Source organism: Sinohyriopsis cumingii, chromosome 7 (genome assembly GCF_028554795.1).
Source record: "Sinohyriopsis cumingii isolate HCF-2022 chromosome 7, ASM2855479v2, whole genome shotgun sequence".
Classification (NCBI taxonomy): Eukaryota; Metazoa; Mollusca; class Bivalvia; order Unionida; family Unionidae; genus Sinohyriopsis; species Sinohyriopsis cumingii.
Window position 1 is genome coordinate 41,000,606 of NC_142967.1, and position 23,549 is coordinate 41,024,154.

Below are 23,549 nucleotides of genomic sequence, written 5' to 3' on the forward strand. Positions count from 1 at the left end.
AGTCAACAATTAACATTATTCAGACCTCAACAAACTCAACAAGTGCAATATTTTATAGCATGCAAAGATTTATGATTGCCTGCATTGTTGAGAAAAAACAGAATTGAACAAGGGCATCATGAATAAAAACAATTCGGAAAGTTGAGTACAGAGGCTGCTATCGCGGAAACCCTGTTGCTGAAGCTGTACAATATATTGTATAATGAATGAAGTCTAGAATACCACTTGAATTTCACATACAAACAGTTCATTGCACATTGTATATATGTTGTCTCACAAGATTTCAGATTTAACATTAAATTCACCAAAGAGGATGAAGTGACAGAAGGTGGTAACCGGGACAATGGACTTGAAAATATTTGTTTGTGGTAGTATACCGTTAGCTCTTAATCAACTGTATATCGGCCAATGACATGTACAGGAATGGAATTAAAGACATAACAGCTATTACATCTTTAACTAGCCTCAACCTTGATTCTCTCAAAATTAATCTAATTGGAGTTTTGATACGGTGAAGAAAGAATGGAGAAAATTATCCTGAAACGTTGTTCAGCTCAGCAATAGAAACAACGTTGTGACAATAAAAGTTTATATAATGTTTATTCCCAGAGTTTACAGATTAGGTAACAGTTGACTGAAGCAACTAAATAGTGTTTGTTTTTATGAGCTACAGAAACACATACATGAGAAACGTCAGTGTTAAAACTTGGTACACTGATGTTGGTCGCATTTAGATTCATTCGAAAAGTACTCACAATAACAGATTACATGGCACTGTTCATAAACTTGCTAATGTCACCCTCAAGTCGACGGAAAAGCAAGTACAGATGCCCAGAAAACTTACATGTATTTAATTGTTGATGGAAAATTAATCATTCACAACAATCAATTGAAATCAATTGATTCTCTTTTAAGACATCCCAGTTCTACAAAGCTGAATCAATGCCGTTGTGGAAGACAGCGGAACTGCATATGAAAGAACTCCATAACATGCTCATTTGTGGTGTGACTTATTATGGTAAGATCCTGTTTACAATAAATCTAATCGAGACTACAGCGATGTCTTTATTCTGCAGTTATCACCCGTCCAAAGTTTATGTTGATGAAGACCTACAATAAAAACTATATATTCAATGATAGACCTGTAATCGTGATGGACCCCGATGATGAAATGGATAAGTGCTTGAAGTTACTAGTTGATGTTTATCAATGGACCAATACTTTGTTTACGATTTATATTTGTGGGAATCGTAATGTCGTCCAAAAGAAAGTAATCAATTAATCCAAACCATATTTTAGTAGTAGACATTTTGAAGCATCAGTATCAGAGATCTGTCACGACTATATGGTCTTAAACAAAGTAACAGAAAGAAGCTTGACAAATTATTTAATGAAGAATATAAGACTTAAACTTAAAGTATTATGAATTAAATCCAAAGTAAGTCGAAAAGAATAGTGAATACCAGGCCATGAATCTGCTGATATACCAATAACTTTGAATGTGTTGTCTTGCTGTATCACAACGATGTAATCCAGAGTGTCTTTGAATAAAGGCACAATAATCCCACAATATTGTTTAGTCTAAACAGTCCTATGAGCACATTGTATTTCTAATAAATTATTTAAATAAAAAGTTCCACTCAAATTAAATCGAAACATAACATTAACTATTTCTGTTGACTGAAATGAAAATAAAAACAGTAATATGAATATCAATAATTGTTCACTTCTATCTTTACATAACATATCCACAATTCTATGACGCAAAACAACCCCAAACTGTACACATATTACTTGTCAAGGCTGTACACAACCTATTTATTGCATCGCTATCCCAAAATAGAACCTACGATTATGGACAAAAATTAGCTATGTAATATGTTGTTTAAAAATGATCGTTACACAGAATATAAATATATTTCATAGATCGTTCAGAAGTACAATTCTGTAATCAAAGATGTTAGGAAGAATACGTGTTTTTGATTGTAGTTTACATATATAACAGGAAGGCAATGGAAAAAGTGTTGCATTAAAACCACTTGATGATAGATGAAATGACATCAGAGATTGCAGATACTTTGAAACATAACAAAATAAACAAAGTTTAATATGGCTACAGTTTCCCTTACAGTTCAAGGTAATGATATGATATTGAAGTAATGTCTTTACGTTATCAACCAAAAAATCTTGTCATCTTAGGAGCTGAGTGGAATATTGTTAATTTTGACGTTGTGCATCTGGTGAGTTATTGCATGACTTCAATAATTTTGTGTAGTGGTTTACATCTGTTGATTGTTTGACACGAGTAAACTAATTTCATGGTAATTTTCCTTGTGATTGAAAAGCAACCATTGTACATGTAAAATTAAGAAATTTGTTTTGAAAACAAAGTTTTGAAAATTCATTTGCAAACTTTCTTTTCATCGTTATTAGTCTTGCATAAATGGATTTTTGCCCTCAAGACATAAAGGTCTCTAATTGGTACACCAGGTAGTTCATCTTTGAATATTTCTCTTTCTTTTTCCGTGTACATATTTTGTTTTCGTACAGTGGTGTAATACCCTTCTAAACATTTACCAGTTTTTGTATCGATTAAGACAAATCATTTTCGTCCGCAACATCCTTCTCGGTAGTTCTTGAAATGTCCGTGTAACTGGGATGGTACCTTCAAACCGACCTAAAAATCTACCATGTGGCACTAACATCGTGGATACTTAGCAAGTTTTTTTAATATACAAATGTAATTTGTTTATCATTTTCTCATCTGTAGTTTTAAACCGGCATGTATCGACTCATTGCCCGTTTATATGAATTGTTGAAAGTTTGATACATGACATGTGACATTGACCTTGGCATTTCATAGTTACCACCAAATTTTATATTTCTATTAGCATCAACATAACGTTCTTGACTTAGTTTGTGATGCCTGTGTGGGATCATACTAAAACCATCTCTTTTCCGCTTTGAATAATCAGGAATATGTCACTGCCTGTTAATAGTTTCAGTTCAACACCTGATATTGTTAAATTGGCATCAACAGTTAAACCGGGTGCACTATAATAGTATACTGGGTAGAGTTTGTGTTAATTTATACATTCATAGCTGAACTCTTAAGATGTCCTAATGTAATCGTTTAGATCTTTGCCAGATTTTCCAATGACTGACATATGAATTGAAAACTTTCTTCTCAACTATTTGACATTTTAACGGTTATTACTTTGTTATCCATCGTGATGAAGATATAACTATTATGATCTGTCAGGTTATCAATGACTAGCGTGATGTGTTTTGGAATATATTAAATTCAAATTGCGGTCTCTGTGAGTAGGGCCTCTGTAAATGTCATTCAAGTGATCAAAGTCGCGAACGTTGTCTTTGAAAAGTATTCTGTCACAGATATTACATAGAATTTGCGAGTTAAAATGTTTCTCGCATTCATTTGTTATGACCACAGGGTATACAGTTTTCAAGGTGATGTAGATTAGTCTCGCTATCCTACCTAGCCAACTGTAACACACCTGAATGCAATCAGTACTTCTTTAAACTGTTGGTATCTAACATATGTGAATTGAATTCCCGCACAAGTACAAAACGATGGTGGGTTGTGATTAGCTGCTTTGATTGTCCAAATTTGTGTCGATGATGATACATGTGCTTCATCTGTTTCAACGTGTATACTTCAAACTTTCATTAAAGACATATGGGATTTTGAAAAGTCGTTTAATTGGACAACTGATACTCTTGACTTGTCGCACTGCAGCATAGCCCTTTGTGATCTGGTAACATTTCTAATTCACTTAACAAAAAACTGAAAGCAGTTACTGCATATATTTTTTCGTCAATTATATTTGCTTATTTCTTGAATACTAATTTGGGAATGTTTTTATTCTGACAGAATATTTTAGTAGTTTTTATTCCATCTAATATACAAAATATTTGCTCGACATTTCAGTTTCAATCAATCACTGCCCTCACATAAGACAAAATGGTACTGGTTTTCTTTCGTCACTTACTTTCCATTCCTTTCAATTGAATAATTTCTCCTATTAGTCCATCTTTTGTGGGTTTTACCTTTTAAAATCTAACTGAAATTTTCTCTTTTCTTTAAAAGCAATATCTCATCGTGGAAATTCTCTCTTATACGCCCCACTAACTTGTACTATTCATTGTTGGCTAGGATCGTATTTTCGCCCCACCCACTGTTCACAGCTAGATAGAATTGCTTTTACGCACAACAAATACTGTTCACTGCTGACTATCATCGTAGGCTAGGATTGTCTTTTATGCAGAACTCGCTTATACTGTTTACTGTATACGAATATTTTCCAGTATCAGCAACAAGCTGAAATAAACTAGTTGACACATAATAGAGTTAAAAGGTTGAATTCCTGTAGAAATAGCCATGTAAAGTTTCGCAAACATAACCGCTTTTCTGTTTTATTTGTTTCTCTTGCCTATGTTTTGTATTTGCCTTTGAAAAAGACTCATTACAGAGTCGAAAGCGCTCAGCTAGCTAGGAACTAGTTTCGCACTCTTCGTTATCAGTTTATTGCAAATATATATATATATATATATATATATATATATATATATATATATATATATATATATATATATATATATATATATATATATATATATATAATAGTCCGCCTTTATTGTTCTGCAAAAGTTACTAGATGTACTTCAATAAGTGTAGGGTATCAATTAACTTTTCTCCCCAGAAAAAAGTATTTAAAACACGACATTTTGACTTACACCCTCACATTTCGTTCTGTTTGGTGATCCAACCATTCCTTGTGATGCTTTTCAAGACTTAATTTATCTTCTATTTCTCAAGAAAAAAAAGAGTTCATTTCGTCTCATACAGCACCTACTATTCATGTATATATATATGTGTGTATATATATATATATATATATATATATATATATATATATATATATATATATATATATATATATATTCTTATGTTACGTGCTTCGGCTTGAATAAACGGTAACACAAGAAAGAATGAAAACAACAAGCCTTTGAAAAATTTAACAAATAATAGATTTCAGTGGAAAAATACTGTAAAATATTAAAATAAAATGTCTTACGGTTTCCAGAATCAAATCCAAAAATAATCCAGGAATAATCGACAAATAAAATATTAGAAGTCCTAATAATGATATGTTCTAATGATTACAAGTTCGAGTCCCGACGAAGAATCCAAGATGGAAGGCGATGACGTATGCTGTAATTTGTACTGTGTTGAAGTCTACAGTTCCTTGTAGAAACACAATAATTAATCCTCCGGTCTTGGAAATCCAACTAAAATTTTCAAGAAATATCTCTGTTCAAGAATTCTTTATGAGCACAAAATATTTTCAGAGAAACGAATTAATTTTTTAGGATGCGAAAAATTAAAATAAAACTCAAAACTAATCACAACAGAAAAAAACAGTTTGACATCAAGTGTTTAAAAGCCCCAAAACTCTCTGAGATCTCTCTCTCTCTCTAAACATCACTATTAATACTAAGTATTTCGGAATTTTGGAAATGCCTAATTGCGAAATAGAGGATCAAGTGATCATTTTTACATATAAAAATCACGTAGCTCCTGTATGTCCTTGATAAGAACCAATCATTTTACTCCCAGAATAAAAGATGTTTACTTGACCCTCAATCAAGGCCAGGAACTAAGTCAAAAATAGAAATAAATGTTTCTATTATTAGGTATTTACGGAAAGATTCAGGTCAAACTGAATTTTCTGGAAAATATCATATTACTTTTAAACAAAATTACATTACATTGAGATGTAAAGAAAATAAAAGGATTCCAAAACCCACAAACAATCAACTCAAATCGAAAACAAATTGAATCAAATATAAATTAAATCAAATATACGTAAGACTTCCCCGATAAAGAAAAATAAAGATTTATATAATAAAGCTTTCTTTTTACCACATAGTAATTATACATGAGGTTAAAATGAACTCATAAAGTACACAGTGTATAGAAAATAATAAATTGTTATACACGGGAAAGTGCGTCTGCTATTAAATTATCTTTTCTCTTGATGTGCCTGATGTCAAGATTATATTCCTGTAACAACAAACTCTACCCTAGCAGTCTTTGATTTTTTATTTTTATCTTGCCGATGAAACTAAGCGGGTTGTGGTCACTAAACACAATAATCGAAAAAGGAACTGAACTAAGGTAAACTTCAAAATGTTGTAATGCCAATATCAAAACCAAACATTCCTTCTTGATTGTTGAATAATTTCTTTGGTGTTTATTTAATTTCTTAGAAAAATAGCACAGTGGATGATCAATACCATTTTCATCTTCTTGAATCAAAACTGTTCCAACCCCAACATCACTTGCATCAACAGACAATTTAAATGATTGGCTGAAATTTGGAGCTGTAAGAACTGGCATGCATGTAAGTCTGGCTTTCAACTTGTCAAAAGCCTCCTGACATTTTTCAGTCCAAAGGAATTTGTTTTTCTTACTCAATAAATTTGTCAGGGGTTCAGCAATTATAGAAAAATTGGATCAAAACTTTCGATAGTATCCGGCCATATCCAAAAATCGCATCAATTGCTTTTTATTTACAGGCACAGGGAATTCAGAGATAGCCTTGACCTTAACATCTATAGGTTTAACTTATCTATGTCCCACGATATGTCCTAGAAAAGTTACACTAGCAGGACAGAACTCACTTTTAGATAAATTAATTGTCAAACATGCATCAGTGAGTTTGTCAAAGAATTTCCGAATTGTTGCTAAATGTTCTTTCCAGGTGTTGTTGTAGATGATGACATCATTGATGTAAGCATCACAAATGTCTAGACCAGAGGTAATCATATTCATGAGACATTGAAATGTACTTGGTGACCCTTTCATCCTAAACGGCATTACTTTATATTGGTAAAGTCCATCTGGATTCACGAATGCCGAAATTTCCTTTGCTCTTTCCGTCAGTGGAATTTGCCAATATCCTTTCAGAAGGTCAAATTTAGTGACATACTTGGCCTTCCCGATCTTATCAATATAGTCATCGATTCGTGGTAATAGGAATGAATCTGTTTTTGTCACACTATTCACCTTCTTATAATCAGTACACATATGGAAAGTTTTATCTGGTTTTGGAACAAGTATGCATGGTGAACTCGAGTCACTTTTACTGGGCTCTATAAAATAATTTCCAGCAAATACTGAATTTCTTTTTTCAAGTATTCCTGTTTGTGAAGTTCATCCTGTACGGGTGCTGTTTAAGAGGTTTGGAATTTACGATTTCAACGTCATGAAAAATTTTGTTCGTTCTTGTAGGAACATCTGGAAATAAGTGCTCTCACTCAAATAATAACTGTTTAAGTTCATTTCTTTCCTGCTCTTGCAAATGTGAAAGTTTCTGGTCCAGATTTGTCATAATTTCTGATTTTAGAAGATTGGTCACTTCAATATCAGTAGAATCCGATGCCATTCCTTCACTTAAATTTTACTGGGTGGGACAGGTACAACTAAATTAATTGCGTGTTTAACCTGGCTATTTCTTTGAACATACTCGTACTGCTATAATCTTTAAGATCTCAGGAACACTAATATTATCATTAACTCATTCATTTTCTTCTTAACTTTATAAGGGCCGTAATATCTATGCTGAAGAAAAATTTTAACAATGAGCAAGAGAGACAGAACTCCATTATTAAAAACTCAAAAGTTCTCTCACTGAGGTTCTGTCAAACCGTAATTTCACTTTTGACTTGAATTGCGGAATGTTAAATTCAAGCATAATAGGCTGGAAAGTTCCAGACCTAAAATTGGACCCTTGACCCGATTGGACAGAGTTGGGAATACCAATATGAGTAAAAAATTTTTATCAAAGTTTTAATATTCCTCAAAGGAATTGCTTTTGGAAACCTTGTTGACGCACACATAATGGTCAACATGTATTGGTTATATGACTTGGTCTTAGGTAAAGGACCAACAGAATCTACCATAATTCTTCTAAATGGTTCGTCAAAGGCAGGAATTGGTTGTAGATGAGCCTTAGGCATTTTCTGATTGGGTTTTCCTACCAATTGACAGGTATGACAAGATATACAGTATTCACCAACATCACTTTTGATTTTTGGTCAGTAGAAGCGAGTTAAGATCTTGTGATAAGTTTTATTGATCCCTAAATGACCAGCAGTGGAATTTCATGGGCCAGACTAAGTATTTCCTGTCTGTAAGGTTTTGGAACTACAATTTGATAGTTCACTGACCATTCATCATCAGCAGGTGCCTCAGGAGGTCTCCATTTTCTCATAAGAAATCCATTTTTAATGACATAACAGACAGGAACTTCAGTAGCTTCATTTACACTAATGGCCCTTTGAAACAAACAGGATATCTTAAGATGTTTTTCCTGTTCAACGACAAGTGATTGTCTTTTATCACCCTGATTAGAATAAGGAGAATGAGTCGTTAAAAGAGGATCACTATGATCAATACCTTCTGATTAATTCAAACAAGGAGTGAAAGTGACCTTATCAAAAGCCTGACCAATACATGTGTCAGCTAAAGGAATAATTTCCTTATCAAGATCATTCTCAAGAGCTTTCTTTGACATAGCTCTAGTAACTGTACAAGCTGGGAAAAAATCAGGGAATTGTTTTTCAGTTGGATCTACTTTCTGATCCAAGCAAGGCTTGTCAGTTAGAAGTAGATTAACCACAACCTTGTATCCAGCTAGGTCGTTGCCTAGCAATACATGAATGCCCTCAACGGGTAAAACAGAGACTGTTCCGACTCTCACGGGTCCTGAGACTAAGTCTGATGACAAATTTACACAATGGAGAGGAACATTAACAAAGCCGCACTGAACTCCCTGAATAAGAACACTCTCATTAGAAGAAGACTTCTCAGAAAAAGGCAAAGTACCTGAAAATAAAAGACTCTGATTGTCCGAATCATCCAAGAGTGATATATAACCCTTCCATATGAAGGGTTCATAATTCTCCATAACAAAATGAGACTTGGGTGTATTAGACTGAACAAATGTATTGCTTTCAATACATGACCGTGACCTTGACCTCTTAGAAATAAGTGCATTTGGAATAGGTCTGTCTTGATTCTGATGCCTATTTTTCAATTTGTAGCAATCAGAAATAACGTGTCCTTTTTTCTTGCAATAGATATACGTAGGAAGAGACAAGGATCTTGAATCAAGCTTATCAGAAGCTTGATTTTTAGAATTGTGCCAGTTTGAGTTTTAGAAGGGCTTGTATTAGACTGAAATACCTTTCTACCAGAAGACTGTTGAGTAGAAGTCTTATTTACAAAATGAACTTTATGAGTTAAAGAATACTCATCAGCAGCTCGAGCAGCATTTTCCAATGTTTCAATCTGATGCTCGACCTAATGTTACTATGGACAAAGTTTTTGAACTCTTCAAGTAATATAAGTTGTTTGAGACTTTGATAATCTTTTTCAACTTACTTGGATAAGCACCGTCTATCAAATAACTGCTCTTTTTCTCTAGCAAATTCTACATGAGTCTGTCCAGCTTTTTTTCTATAGTTTCTGAATTGTTGCCGATAAGCTTCAGGGACTAACTCATAACCCATTAAGATGTATTCTTTAACCGTATCATAGTCACCACTTTGTTGAAGTGACAGCGAATTGTAAATATCACTAGCGTTACCAGTGAGGACACATTGTAATAATTGAGTCCAATGCTCCCTTGGCCATTTCAATTTTTCAGCAACTTTTTCAAAATAAGGAAAATATTTGTCTATTTCTTTTTCTCTAAAAGAGGCACTAATCTAATATTCTTTGCAAGATCAAAACTTAAATTTGTATTTGAAGTATGAATATGTGCTTTTCACTTGCCAGTTCCATTTCTTTCATTCTAAATTGATATTCCATCTCTTCCTTCTTTCTTTGCATTTGCATTTACATCTCTCTCTTTCTTCCTTTTGCATTTGTTCTTTTTGTAACTACATTTGTCTTTCTTTCTCTCTTTCTTCCTTATCTAACTGTAGTTGCATCTGTTTTTCTTTCTCTCTTTCCTGTCTCTCTCTCCTCTTTCCCAAATTGTAACTTTCTTTGTTCTTTTTGTAATAACATTTGTTTCTTTCTTCTTTTTCCAATTGAAACTGCATTTGCTTTTCTTCTTTTTCTTTCTGAAGTTCCAGCTTCCTCAACTCCAATTCCATCTTGTATTTTAATTCTAATTCCTTCATTTTTATGTCAGAGTCTGATACAGACTTACTGATCGAAACCAAAGCACTTTAATCCAAAACATTCTTTTCTACCAAATGCTGAACTAAAATATTTCTTATTTCTTGTTTCGTTAAGGAAGCCTTTACGTCAGAAAGATCGTATTTTCTGGCAACTTGAATCAATTCATCTTTTTTGAAAAGATCTAATTGTTCCTGGGTAGGATTTGAAAGAAAGATTTTTACTTTTGATGACATCTTAGGAAAAGCTTGCCGATTTCACTAAAGATTTCAAAAACTAGGGGAATTCAAATTTCAAAAAACGAAGTTTTCTGAAATATTCTATCAAAATTCAAAATTATCCCTGACGAGCCCCCAGTTCTTATGTTACGTGTTTAGGCTCGAATAAACAGTAACACAAGAAAGAGTGAAAACAACAAGCTTTGACAAATTTAACAATTAATTGATTTCCCTGGAAAAATACTGTAGAAAATTATTTAAAAAATGACTTACGGTTTCCAGAATCAAATCCTAAAATAATCCAAGAAGAATCCACAAATAAAGTTTTAGAGGTCCTAATAATGAAATGTTCTAATGATTTTAAGTTCGAGTCCCGACGAAGAATCCAAGATGGAAGGCGATGACGTATGCTATAACTTGTAATGTGTTGAAGTCTACAGTTCCTTGTAGAAACACATTAATTACCCCTCCGGTCTTGGAAATCCAACTAAACTTTTCAAGAAATATCTCTGTTCAAGAATTCTGTATGAGCACAAAATATTTCCAGAGGAACGAATTAATAACTTAGAATCAAAGAAATCAAAATAGAACTCAAAAACTCAAAACTAGTCACAACAGAGAAAAACCCAACCTGACATCAAGTATTTCAATGACCCAAAACTCTCTGAGATCTCTCTCTCTAAACAACACTATTAATACTAAGTATTTCGCAATTTTGGAAATGCCTAATTGCGAAATCGAGGATCACGTGATCATGTTTACATATAAAAATCACGTAGCTCCTGTATGTCCTTGATCAGAACTAATCATTTTACTCCCAGAACAAAAGTTGTTTACTTGACCCTCAATCAAGGCCAGGAACTAAGTCAAAAATAGAAACAAATGTTTCTATTATTAGGTATTTATGGAAAGATCCAGGTCAAACTGAATTTTCTGGAAAATATCAAATTCCTTGTAAACAAAATTACATTACATTGACATGTAAAGAAAATAAAAGGATTCCAAAACCCACAAACAATCAAATCAAATCAAACACGAATTAAATCAAATATACGGAACAATATGTCTATCTATCTATCTATCTATCTATCTATCTATCTATCTATCTATCTATCTATCTATATATATATATATATGTTTATATATGTATATATCTATATGTATATATATGTATGTATATATGTATATATATGTATACATATATACATATATACACACACACATATATATATATATATATATATATATATATATATATATATATATATATATATATATATATATATATATATATATATATATATATATATATATATATATATATCTTTGTGTACACTTACACCTGACGTCATTGCACGGGGATTCTCTTTAATCAGTTTCAGATATATGCGACCATGTTTACCTGTTGCTATTTTTTCCTGACCTCTCCACCTCCGCCCATAATGCCTATCCGTGGGGAATATATATGTTCATTGCTTTAGTTCTGGTTCAGCGCCTTTCAAAAAGATGGTGTGGTGTCGTAGCATTATATGAACGCTGAAAAAATAGGTGACCAGATGTATATTATGTGAACATTTAAAGCCTATATGCACTTAGAAAAGGTAGCGCTTAATTTGTTACATTTATTAAGTGCTCGTGCATTCGTTACGTATGTTTGTAATTGTATATAAAAATCGAATTCATGGAATGACGACTAAGAATGCATATCATGTTCATTGATCTTTCACTTGTTTACTTAATTACATGCCGTTGACATGCATTATACAATTTCTAATGGTGATAGCATTTTTAGAATTAACTAACTCTGCCAGCTTAAAAATATGTGATATCTTCTAAAAACACTCTTCCTTTATTTAACTATGGATTATTGTCCAAAACAAAGTACTATTCATCTGCTGTAATATTACAAAATCTGCAGTTTTCTCTCCTTAAGTGTTCCTCTTCCAGCTTCAGTTTTTAATCCCATTGATGACACCATTATTTTAACCCATGTATTTTTTTAAGTTGTGTATTTTTAATTTTCTTTTACAGTAATATATTGCAAATAAAGCTGAAATTGAAATATACAAATGCTTTTATAAAATAGCGCTCTATTTTATTGTCAAGTCTAATAAGGTAATTTTGAATAAACGTTTCATTAATTCTTTATTTTCAACATGATTCAATAACATCTTGAGCCGCTGTGTTGAACTACGCTTGTCATTGTCTTAGGGTGGGGTCCCTGTTACAGTTCCTCTATCCCTCTATCCATTCACTGATACCATTAGTTTTATTTATAATGTGTGGTATATTGCCCATATTCCGACATCACCTTTTCTCCCAATGCCCCTTGGCCAATCGATTCGAAATATGGCTACCGAAATGTTAATAGTAACAGGAAAACAAAAACGTTCCAGAAGGAGGCGTGCGGAAAATTCCTCCACTCGTAGAAAATCAGTAAAGAGAATAAATTTCATGAGCTTATTTGGACCAATCAGAATCACATTGAGTGATTATAGATTAGAAAGTGTTTGTGGATTATAAGGGTGACTTTTAAAACATGTATTACATATCTAAACTTTTCTGTGATTGTAGAATGTACTGTAAGATAATGTAAACATGTTGATATGACCTTTTCATCATAGAAAGTTCTAGAAGGCTACCTGCTTTTTGTTTTGTTTGTAAGTTATTAACAGTTTGTTTACTGCAGTTTGAGTGCAAGGTCTATTTTCATATAGAAATTTAGATACTTCTGAATGTGAACTTTACACTCATATCCTTGTCATTGTATCATGTTTTAGGTATTTTTGATATTTTACGGCTTTAAAATACTGTTCAAATCATGAAAGCTTGATATTGCAAGGTTTCTTAACAGGATAACTGCTTTAATAAATTCCAATACAATGTAGCATATTTAAAACGCAGAACTACAAAAAAGACTATTAAATCTCTGTCATTTTGATTGTATATGTACATATGGTTGACTTGTACTTTGACAAAACACGTTCATACTTAATCCTATTTTGACTGGATTTATTCCGGCGATATTCAGCACATCCATGATATAACGTCTACTGTCATTATGCTATCAATTACACTACATATATTTTACACAATTATTAAGAATACGACTTTTATTACCACATATACCTTGCTATTAAATAAGTGCGAAACAACAAAATCAATAACATTATTAAATAACTGGAAACAGACACCATCAATAACATTTTAAAAACTATAGTTGTCTACAGCCAAAATATAGATAAACTTTACTAATTCTGGGTCACTGAGTACGAAAATGATGCTTAAAATCGTTGATTGGCTCTAGTTTTAAAGATATGATACTGGGCCAGTATATACGACCCATGGCTTGGGAATGGCGGAGGATAATTGAGTTATAAGAAGGGATTTCAATTTAAACCATAAAATGACTAAACTACATCTTTGACTAAATCTATGAATAAATGTATGACTGTGTTTGGACATCACTTGCTTTTTAGGCAAAACAATGAATGATGCAATCTGATGCTGGTATTGCGTCATATATGATATGAAATGCATCATGTAATTCCTATAAGTCATGGATGATGCAATCATAACTAAGCTTACATCACTCTGCCGAACAAATTGCCCTATATCAGCTCTAGAAATCATACGATTTCGTGCTCACTTATTTTTCAGTGTTTTATTTTTCAAAGAGACACATTTCTGTTTAACCCCAGTGAGCAGAGATGCCTCGTACGTGTGTGAAAAATGTAGATAACTTCTGCTATGTTTGTGGTAAAGTGACTTTTGCATCACAAAAACTCAGTATAACCACTATGGTTAAGAAAACCTATCACCTTTATTTTGGCTGCACAATTGGTGATCAGGACAAGAGGTGGGTGTCACAGATATCGCCAGTGGTTGAACAGGGAAAGGAAATATATGCCTTGTGCGGTGCCAATGATTATGAGAGAGCCAACATATCATATCAGCAATTGTTACTTCTCATGGTGCCTCCTTTTAGGAAAGGTGTGTCAAAGAAGAGAAAGTGGATTGTGCATCATGCAAACATTCCATCAGCTATACACCCAGTACCCAACGGAGAAGGACTGCCTGTCTCTGATGCACCAGAATCATTCTCACTTGAGTCAGACGAGGAAGAGGAAGAGTGTGAAACTTCTAGTCCTGAACCATCAATATATCATGACCCATATTTTCTCCCATCCTCCTACTCTGAACCACACCTCATAACACAAGGTGAACTGAATGACTTTGTCATGGATTTGGAACTATTCAATAGTAAGACAGAGCTGTTGGGTTCCAGAGTACAGCAGTGGAATCTCCTGGCAGGTGATATTAGGATTTCCATGTTGAGTGACCGTCAAAAGGATCTTGTTCCATTCTTCTTCATGGCAGGTGATTTTGTAGCTTGCAACAGCATCTATCTCGTGATGACATCCGTCAACATCATTCATGATCCAGATGGGTGGAGACTGTTCAATGATTTATCGAAGACGAGTATTAAATTTATTTTACTGCTCAACGACAATGTTTTGCCATCAATTCCAGTTGGTCATGCAGTCCATATGAAGGAAACCTATGAGAACATGAAACAATTTTTTGAGGTGCATAAACTATGATCAACATCAGTGGCAGCTTAGTGGCGATTGCAAGGTTCTTGCTCCCTTGCTTGGTCTGCAGACTGGATACACAAAATACTGCTGTTTTCTCTGCGAATGGGATATTCATGCGAGAGATTACCGCTACATCAAGAAAGATTGGCCACTTCGACAGTCATTGGAGCCTGGGAGGAAAAGTGTTCAGCATCCACCACTTGTTGAATCAAGGAAGCTTTTATTACCACCCCTGCACATCAAGCTGGGTATGATGAAGAACTTTGTCAAGGCCATGGACAAAACACAAATAGCTTTCATGTACCTCCGTGGAACATTTCCAAGTGTAAGTGAAGCTAAGATAAAAGAAGGTGTCTTTGTTGGTCCTCAGATTCGTGAAAGTCTTCGAGATGATGCATTTGGCCGTGTACCGCGTGGCAGGGAAAAAACGCATGGAAAGCCTTCTAGTTAGTGGCAACGAATTTTCTCGGAAAAAACAAGGCATACAACTACAGGGAGTTGGTGAAAAAAGCTCATCAAGGCAGCGAAAAGCAGCATGTCACTAAAATACATTTTTTGCATTCTTGTTTGGTTTTTTCCACTGAACTGCGGAGCAGTGAGTGACGAGCTCGGCGAGCGATTTCACCAGGACATTTCAACAATGGAGAAACGCTATCAGGTATCACGGTACCAATTGTTTTTCCATATACCTCAATGCTAATGTTTTGTGAAATAAATATACTTTCTGTCCTACTTGGGCATGCATGTCACACGCTGTCATATAGAACAATGCTAGATTGTCAATTTGACAATGACATAACCAGGTACTCCATTGCATTTAAGAGAGATAACTCTACTGGAACTAGACAGGGGTAAGAGTTATCTAGTCACAACAAGCACATTTTCAGTCATGTGTACCATATTTTAAAAAAATCATAAAAAATACAAAATATGATCTAGATAGAAATTAACACAAACTCACATGTTGCCAAGAGGCTCAACTTTTTTTTAAGCCAAACAGAAAGTACAAGTCTTACATAATGCACCAATCACAGCTAGTTTTGTTCTTTAATTCTGAATACAATGTTCCATACACCTTAAGCTCCGCCCACCTGGACTTGCGCAATTGGTACCGTTATACCTATAGCAAACCTTAATTTTTCCAATAATCTGTGAAATAGTTCGGGACTGTATAAGTAACAAATATACTTAGTCTCACTTGTGAAAAACAATTTGATGAGGTACTAACCTATGTCTTATATGAATGTGTATAGAAATGTCATTGAGCTGTTTGAACTATTGTTTTCATACTTTTGCTTCACCATCAAAATCATCTTTTGAAATAAAATGAATTCTTTCAACTATGAGTTGTATCTTATTCATATCAGCAATTATTGAACTTCACATAGGTGATATGGGATAAATCACATTATATCATATTATGTAATAACTAGGTCAAAGGTCAATGTACCAAATAGTATGCACCTGTCCTACTTCAAAATGTACAATTCACCTAAAAGAAAGGAATTTATATTTGTTTGGTAGGTGCAGAACTTAACATCAGAGACAGGTGGACATGACCCAATCTTATTATAAAGTATAAGCTTTGAACACTTTACACTATCTACAGATACAAGAGGTCACTAACCACCAGTCCTCACACAAAGGTCCACCTACCCATCCTCTTTGTAACACAAATAGTAAGCTTTCCTCCTTTGTAATGTGAATAAAATTGTTTCAATAAGCCAGTCAGTCACCAAATATAGTAAATCGCAGCTTCTAAGTGGTTATGTTTGGATTGGGAGGTGAAATTAGGGGAATAAAATACAGAAAAATGCCAAATATAAACACTAAGTATAGCACATCAAATGGAGTTAAAAACAGGAGGAAAGTGTTTATCTAAAAGGGAGAGGTAGCTTATGATAAAGGAATTAAAGGTGGCAAAATCAGCAATGCAAAAAATGAGAAGTGAAAGTTTGATGACCTTACCTTGGACAAATATATGGGGCAGGGCCCAATAGGTCCAAGGACAGCCCAAAGGCAACTGTGCTATAACATCCCTTACAGGACCAAAATTTCAAGTGAAGTTGTGTTCATTTCCATCTAATATAAAAGGGTGAATAATTTAGATTATATAGATACATATAAAGTATATTTCTTCTACATAAGAATTTAATAATAATTGGCATAAGATAGAGAGAAACTTATCTCAGAGCCAAGCAGAACATACCTTATCAGTTTTTAAACTTGTAAACTTTACTGTGAGAAATTATCAAATTGCTTCTACTTACATTTGCATCAAGATTGAGGGCTAATATAATACTTCACAAATCTTCTCTTTATTTTCATAATCAGTCACTGAAAATGTGAGATTTTATTTCCTTGAAATGTTATGACTGGTGTAAGGGAGATAACTGAATGATATACATAAGGTGTGGTAACCTTGAATACATTATCCATGTAATATAGATGAGTTCATCAACAACCTGTATTAACTTCATTGCAATTAAATTATCTCAAAATACATTACTGACAAAGTGAGAACCTAACATTTAGACTCCTATGTTTAGTGGAGACCTCAAGAGTCATGTAATTTTAATTTCTAAGATGACGCAGCTCTTTCATATCACATAGTTCATATTTTCTACAATGCCGGCATGTAGAGTGCAGCCTTCCATAACCATGCAGATATCATCTCATGCCAATTTGGATTCTTGCGATGGGATGCAAAGTTTCAAGAACAGTGTGGATTTGAATGGAATGAATATGCACTGTGTGACCAAAATGGTTATCATTCTGTAATGTTGGACCAAACATGGAAATTCCACAGGAGCAGCTTGACAGAAAGAAATAGGATTAATTGAAAGTCAATAGTAGATTATAATTGGGCTTATACAAGTGCCAATGGGAAATGCTGACTTAAGGAAACTGTTCTTGTTTGTTGGTATTCACTGCTACTTCAACAAAAGGGAATGCAAGAGAACTGAACTAACTACATGAACAATTTCAAAGCAGGAGAGTGTAAAAAAAAAAGGGACAATTAGAGCAGGACAATTCAAATCAAAATGGGAAGGAATACCAAATCCTTAATAAATTACCTAAAAATTACTCATGCCAGAACATCCCACATGGTACAAGTGATCTATCTACAAGTGTACTTAGAATGTTCTCTATCCTGGTTTATGGCATGCCTTACAAGAACAAGATAGTTGTTTTTGTACACATGATTTTTCATCTTTTGCAGGTACAATAGCCAATATTTGGCCAAAATCAACTATATTATGTTTACATAACTTATTTTGTTGCATGCATTCCAATCTAGGAGGTAACAGCACATACATAAAGGCATCAGGTAACACAAGCCTATATCTATCATAGCTATAGTTATCAAAAGTCCCCATCCAAAGCCATCTTGTGCTATTTTCTAAAGTTTTCATACATTTTATTCTTAAAGAACTTTCAATATTTGACCAAAAGTGTTCAGCATACATTTGTTTTCCTACATCAAACTAGTATAGTTCATAAATGCCGCCCACATGTATGCGTTTCTATGGAAACACTGTGAGGCTATTCTTTCCTTTAGGTATCACGGTACCAATTGTTTTTCCATATACCTCAATGCTAATGTTTTGTGAAATAAATATACTTTCTGTCCTACTTGGGCATGCATGTCACACGCTGTCATATAGAACAATGCTAGATTGTCAATTTGACAATGACATAACCAGGTACTCCATTGCATTTAAGAGAGATAACTCTACTGGAACTAGACAGGGGTAAGAGTTATCTAGTCACAACAAGCACATTTTCAGTCATGTGTACCATATTTTAAAAAAATCATAAAAAATACAAAATATGATCTAGATAGAAATTAACACAAACTCACATGTTGCCAAGAGGCTCAACTTTTTTTTAAGCCAAACAGAAAGTACAAGTCTTACATAATGCACCAATCACAGCTAGTTTTGTTCTTTAATTCTGAATACAATGTTCCATACACCTTAAGCTCCGCCCACCTGGACTTGCGCAATTGGTACCGTTATACCATCAGGGCGAATGGAGCCCATCAATGCTTGCAGAATATAGCTGGACAGTGACAAGAGATGCCCCATTTAAGGAATGCAAGAGACAAGCCAAGTAGTGCCGAGTAGACACTGAATAAGGACTAAACTATGTACACATATATATACATAATAGATTTGTGCCTTTTGTTTCATAATAAATTTTATTTAAATAACCCTTTTGCTGTTTTTTAAAGTGTTACATAAACAGGAAATATTACCATGTAAAGCAACCATAAACACACGAAAAGACTTTGGTTTACAATTATGATTAAAACTCTACTATATACATAACATACAAAGACGTAAAATGTAAAAGCTTAAATATCTTGGAAACAGTAGCCAATCTGTTTTAATTGTCTTATTTGAATTCATAATAAATAGCACATTTTATCTCTGAAACAGACGACGTCTAAAAAATTGTTGACCACTGAAATATTAATTTTATTACCTGCAGTACAACTTCGACCATTACGGTGGCCTAGTGGTTAGAGCGTCCGCCTAGAATGCGGGAGGTCGTGGGTTCGATCCCCGGCCGAGTCATACCAACGACTTGCAAAAATGGTGCTAAGAGCTGCCTCGCTTGGCACTCAGCATTAAGAGGTTAGTGTTAGGACTGGTCGGCCTGGTGTTAGGATAATGTGACTGGGTGGGACATCATGCTACATGTCTGCGGCATGATGCCCCAGTGCTAGACATCACTATAAACTGCCACATTGCAGACATCGTAGCGATATGACTGAAAAATTGTTAAAGCTACGTTAAAAATCCAAATCACACTTCGTGCATAGTTTTGCATTGCAGCCAATTTCACAAGAAAATCATCCAATGTAAGAACTCCAACATGATTTAGTGCACTTATATCTTTCCATGTAAATTTGTATTTAACACATTCATAGCTTTGTATACCATTGTTATAACGAACACTAGCATTGTAAGTTTTCTAAATAACCAAATTCAAAACGTGATGAACTATAAAAAAAAATAATGCAATATTCTGTGACGCTTATGAAAGGATATTTCAACTGAACTTCTACAACTGACAACTCCCCCAACCCCAACCCCCCAAAAAAGAAAACACAAACAAACAGACAAAGCACTTACTAAGAGGTGATATTTCTTGGCTAAAAGCAATTGATGTTTTTATTGATTGTCAGTTATGACCGGATGGATAATATTTAATGATGTATTTTTAAACTTATTTCACATGCTGTATCCTTTGTTTATTTATACAGACAACTTTTGTTACAACAATATTCGTTGTAATGGAATATTCACTTTCTGACAAAATATTACATGGAACGAAAGTGAACACTAATAAATTGGACCGTTACAGCTTAACCATCGAATTCCGTTTCAGACGTTGATTGTTCGTAACAAACATTCAAACTCTCTACGTACACTGACTCTTGCAACGAGACTGCTCGAGGATGGAGTAATAAGCCTTATTGACCAGGTGCTAATCTTATTTAAAAGAGGCCATTTCATTTTCCTTCGAACCAGGATATTTTTTATATTTCTTTTACCTCAAGATAATTAATTTTGTTCAACTAATATGGAAATAAATTATAAGAAGAATATTTGTGTCAATCAAGAAATCCCAGGATTCACACCCCGAACTACCACCGGAAGAAAACAAACAAGAAATAAATAATGGTTGGACACTAATCATCTGCTAGATGTCCATTCTACTCGTCACTCTGTAATACGGCCGACATAAATGTTTTAATGAGATAAAACTATGTTTACTCTGACTGAGGCCGGCAAGAGATAAAACGGTTGTCATATAGTTGACAACATGAGTGTACAAGTAATTGTTTTACGAAAAAACTTGCCACATCAATTAATGTAAGATGATAGTAATCAAAAATGTTATATGTACGTGTATGAAAACTTGTGTGAAATTGAAGTATATTTCCTTACTGTAGACATTTTGCTTAATTGAAGTTACTGATTCAAATCGACAGTGAGATTTTATTTTTCTTTATTACGGCAAATAAAGATATAATCATTGTACATATAAAGTAATAAAGCACTCCAACGTATGGTGACTTACACGTGTCCTTCCGTACAATGAAATCTAACACTCCTACTTATTTTGACTCAGATATGTCCCTCCTTATGATGAAAATAGTAAATCATGACAACAAATTGACAGAGGGCGTGCGGCGAAAAGGTCATTATACTTGGTATACAATATAATTATTTAAGACTTAGTCTTATTTCGTTTTCTTTTGTAGAAAGTGATTACAAAATATGTGTTTAAAATATGAAGCACCAATGCTCTGATTAAATTTTAAACTGTTTCACTTTCACGATTTATGTTTTGATGTTAAATTATTCTTATATGAAATTAAATATTGTAGTGTCTTACTATTTTGTTTGCGTATTCCTTTTTCACGTTAAGTTTATATAAAATAAACTTATATTTTGTTTTACACAATAGCGTAAGTTTTGTTTTGAAACAATGCGTTCTGTTTATTGTTGTTATAATGGTGTAAATATTATTTGCATTGATTACGTGAGTAATGAAACTTGAGTAAAATATTCAAAAAATATGTTCGAGTTTGTTATTTTATTTATTCATGCTAGCTTCTGTTTTTGCTGTTTCTAAGTTTTTTCGTGGATTTTAAACAACTTCGCAGTTTTCGAACCGACCTTTGTGATGTATGTGGCGTTTGTTTCCTCTGTAATGGTCCTTTAATATATTATTATATAACTATTATATCATGTATGCATATTTTAATATATGTTTGAGGTCACATGACTGTATCTGTAATGTTAACTGCATTCTAATTATATCATATTATGAAAGTTACGTGAATAACCCTAAGGATTGACGTTCTTTATGTTCTAAACCAATTCTGAATAGATCTGTTTGAATCTCGAATAATGAATATCTGTGTATACAGAGCATATGAATTGCAGTCATGAATACAACGGGCTGTTCAGAAATCAGGTGATTTATAGCTGCCCTTGGCTTGTCAATCTTAATTATGCTGATTTTCTCAAACTGTCCGCTTTCTCAAGATTTTGTGCACAGTTGCATTGCCTAACAAACAAAATTTTAAAAAAATACCTGAGGCAATGCAATTTAAGTAACTTCTACTGACTTGTCACATATACGGACTAATCGGGAAAAGAAACAAACAAAACAAGGCAGAAAATGATACCCACACTTATTACAGTCATTATTCTTACATTAGTATTTTCTCTTGAAAAACATCATAGTGACTGACAAAGTCTATTAAGTATATTGTTAAAATTTCATGAAAATTGCATGAAAAATATCTAAGTTAGTAATATTTTAAAGTTACCACAAAACATAACGGTGACTGTCAATGAATAATCACATAACATATTTTTGAAAAAGAATATTCAGACGGAAATAGGAACAAGTTAATTACACAGCTATGCGTTAATGTTTACCTCACCTTATTTTTTTCTTTTGGCTTGGTAAGTCAAGCGTTCAGTCAGGATACGATTGCGTCACCTATGCACTAAATAATATTTAGTTTTCAAATCTCTGTAATTTTAACATCCATATCCCAATTTTTATAACATGTGTACAAAATAGTTTCAAGTTATGTTAATCTCTGTGATTTTATTACCTTTGAGACAGACGGAGATTTAAGAGAAGGTATAATAATTAGAGGAACTTATCTGCGAGGTAAACGGTAAATGGTTTAATATATATGACTCCTGTCTGAACTAATTAGCTTTTCTGCTGGGTCAGTTGTTTATGGTATATTTTGTTAAAACTACATTGACTCATGTCTTTATTAATTAGTGAGCTGAGCATCTTTGGATTTTCTCTTATACAATGATATCACCATTAGCACCTGACTGACCTGTAAATATGCGCACCAGGATTATTAGATTGGCATGTGGTCAGTCCAAATATTTTTATGATGATAGCTGATTGATCGCGCTCAGCAAAAATGATCAATTAGGACAGAACCGTGTTTAAATTGATACAGCAATTTTCCTGCTTTTGAAAAGTGTTTATATGAACTGATGATTGGGCAAAAGCTTACTAATCGTTTCGTTCTTTAATATTTTTATTGTGATTTCCTTGTAACAATTTGGAATCGACTCTGTGTTACCTTGTTTGACATTGCGTAGGTTGTTTCTTGATTTATTGTGATGTATTAGTCTGCCAGTACCATTCAATAAATCATTTTTAAACTATATAAAACTATATAAAATGTGAAATCCAAATGAATAATACCGGCAGATTCAGATCATCTACTGTTCATAGCAAAACTATCGGAGAGGTTAAGAACGACATTTATCAATGGATAAACTCTCTCTCTCTCTCTCTCTCTCTCTCTCACACACACACACATACACACACACACACATACACACACACTGCAAGTCAACACAATGGATTCGAGTTAATATACAAGAAAACCATTCATTTACTTTCACTATCACCTTCAAGATATGTGATATTTACTTTGATGTCGATTTT

At 33.5% G+C, this 23,549-nt stretch overlaps 1 non-coding gene and 1 pseudogene across 2 annotated transcripts in view; one reads left to right on the forward strand and one right to left on the reverse strand.

Annotated features, from left to right (window-relative positions):
- LOC149795088 (papilin-like) overlaps positions 1 to 23,549 on the reverse strand; it is a 98,309-nt pseudogene that overhangs the window by 40,090 nt on the left and 34,670 nt on the right. The gene's annotated exons all lie outside the window — the stretch shown is intronic.
- Positions 19,539 to 19,615, forward strand: Trnas-aga (transfer RNA serine (anticodon AGA)). Its single transcript has one exon. It is a non-coding gene; the product is annotated as a tRNA-Ser (tRNA).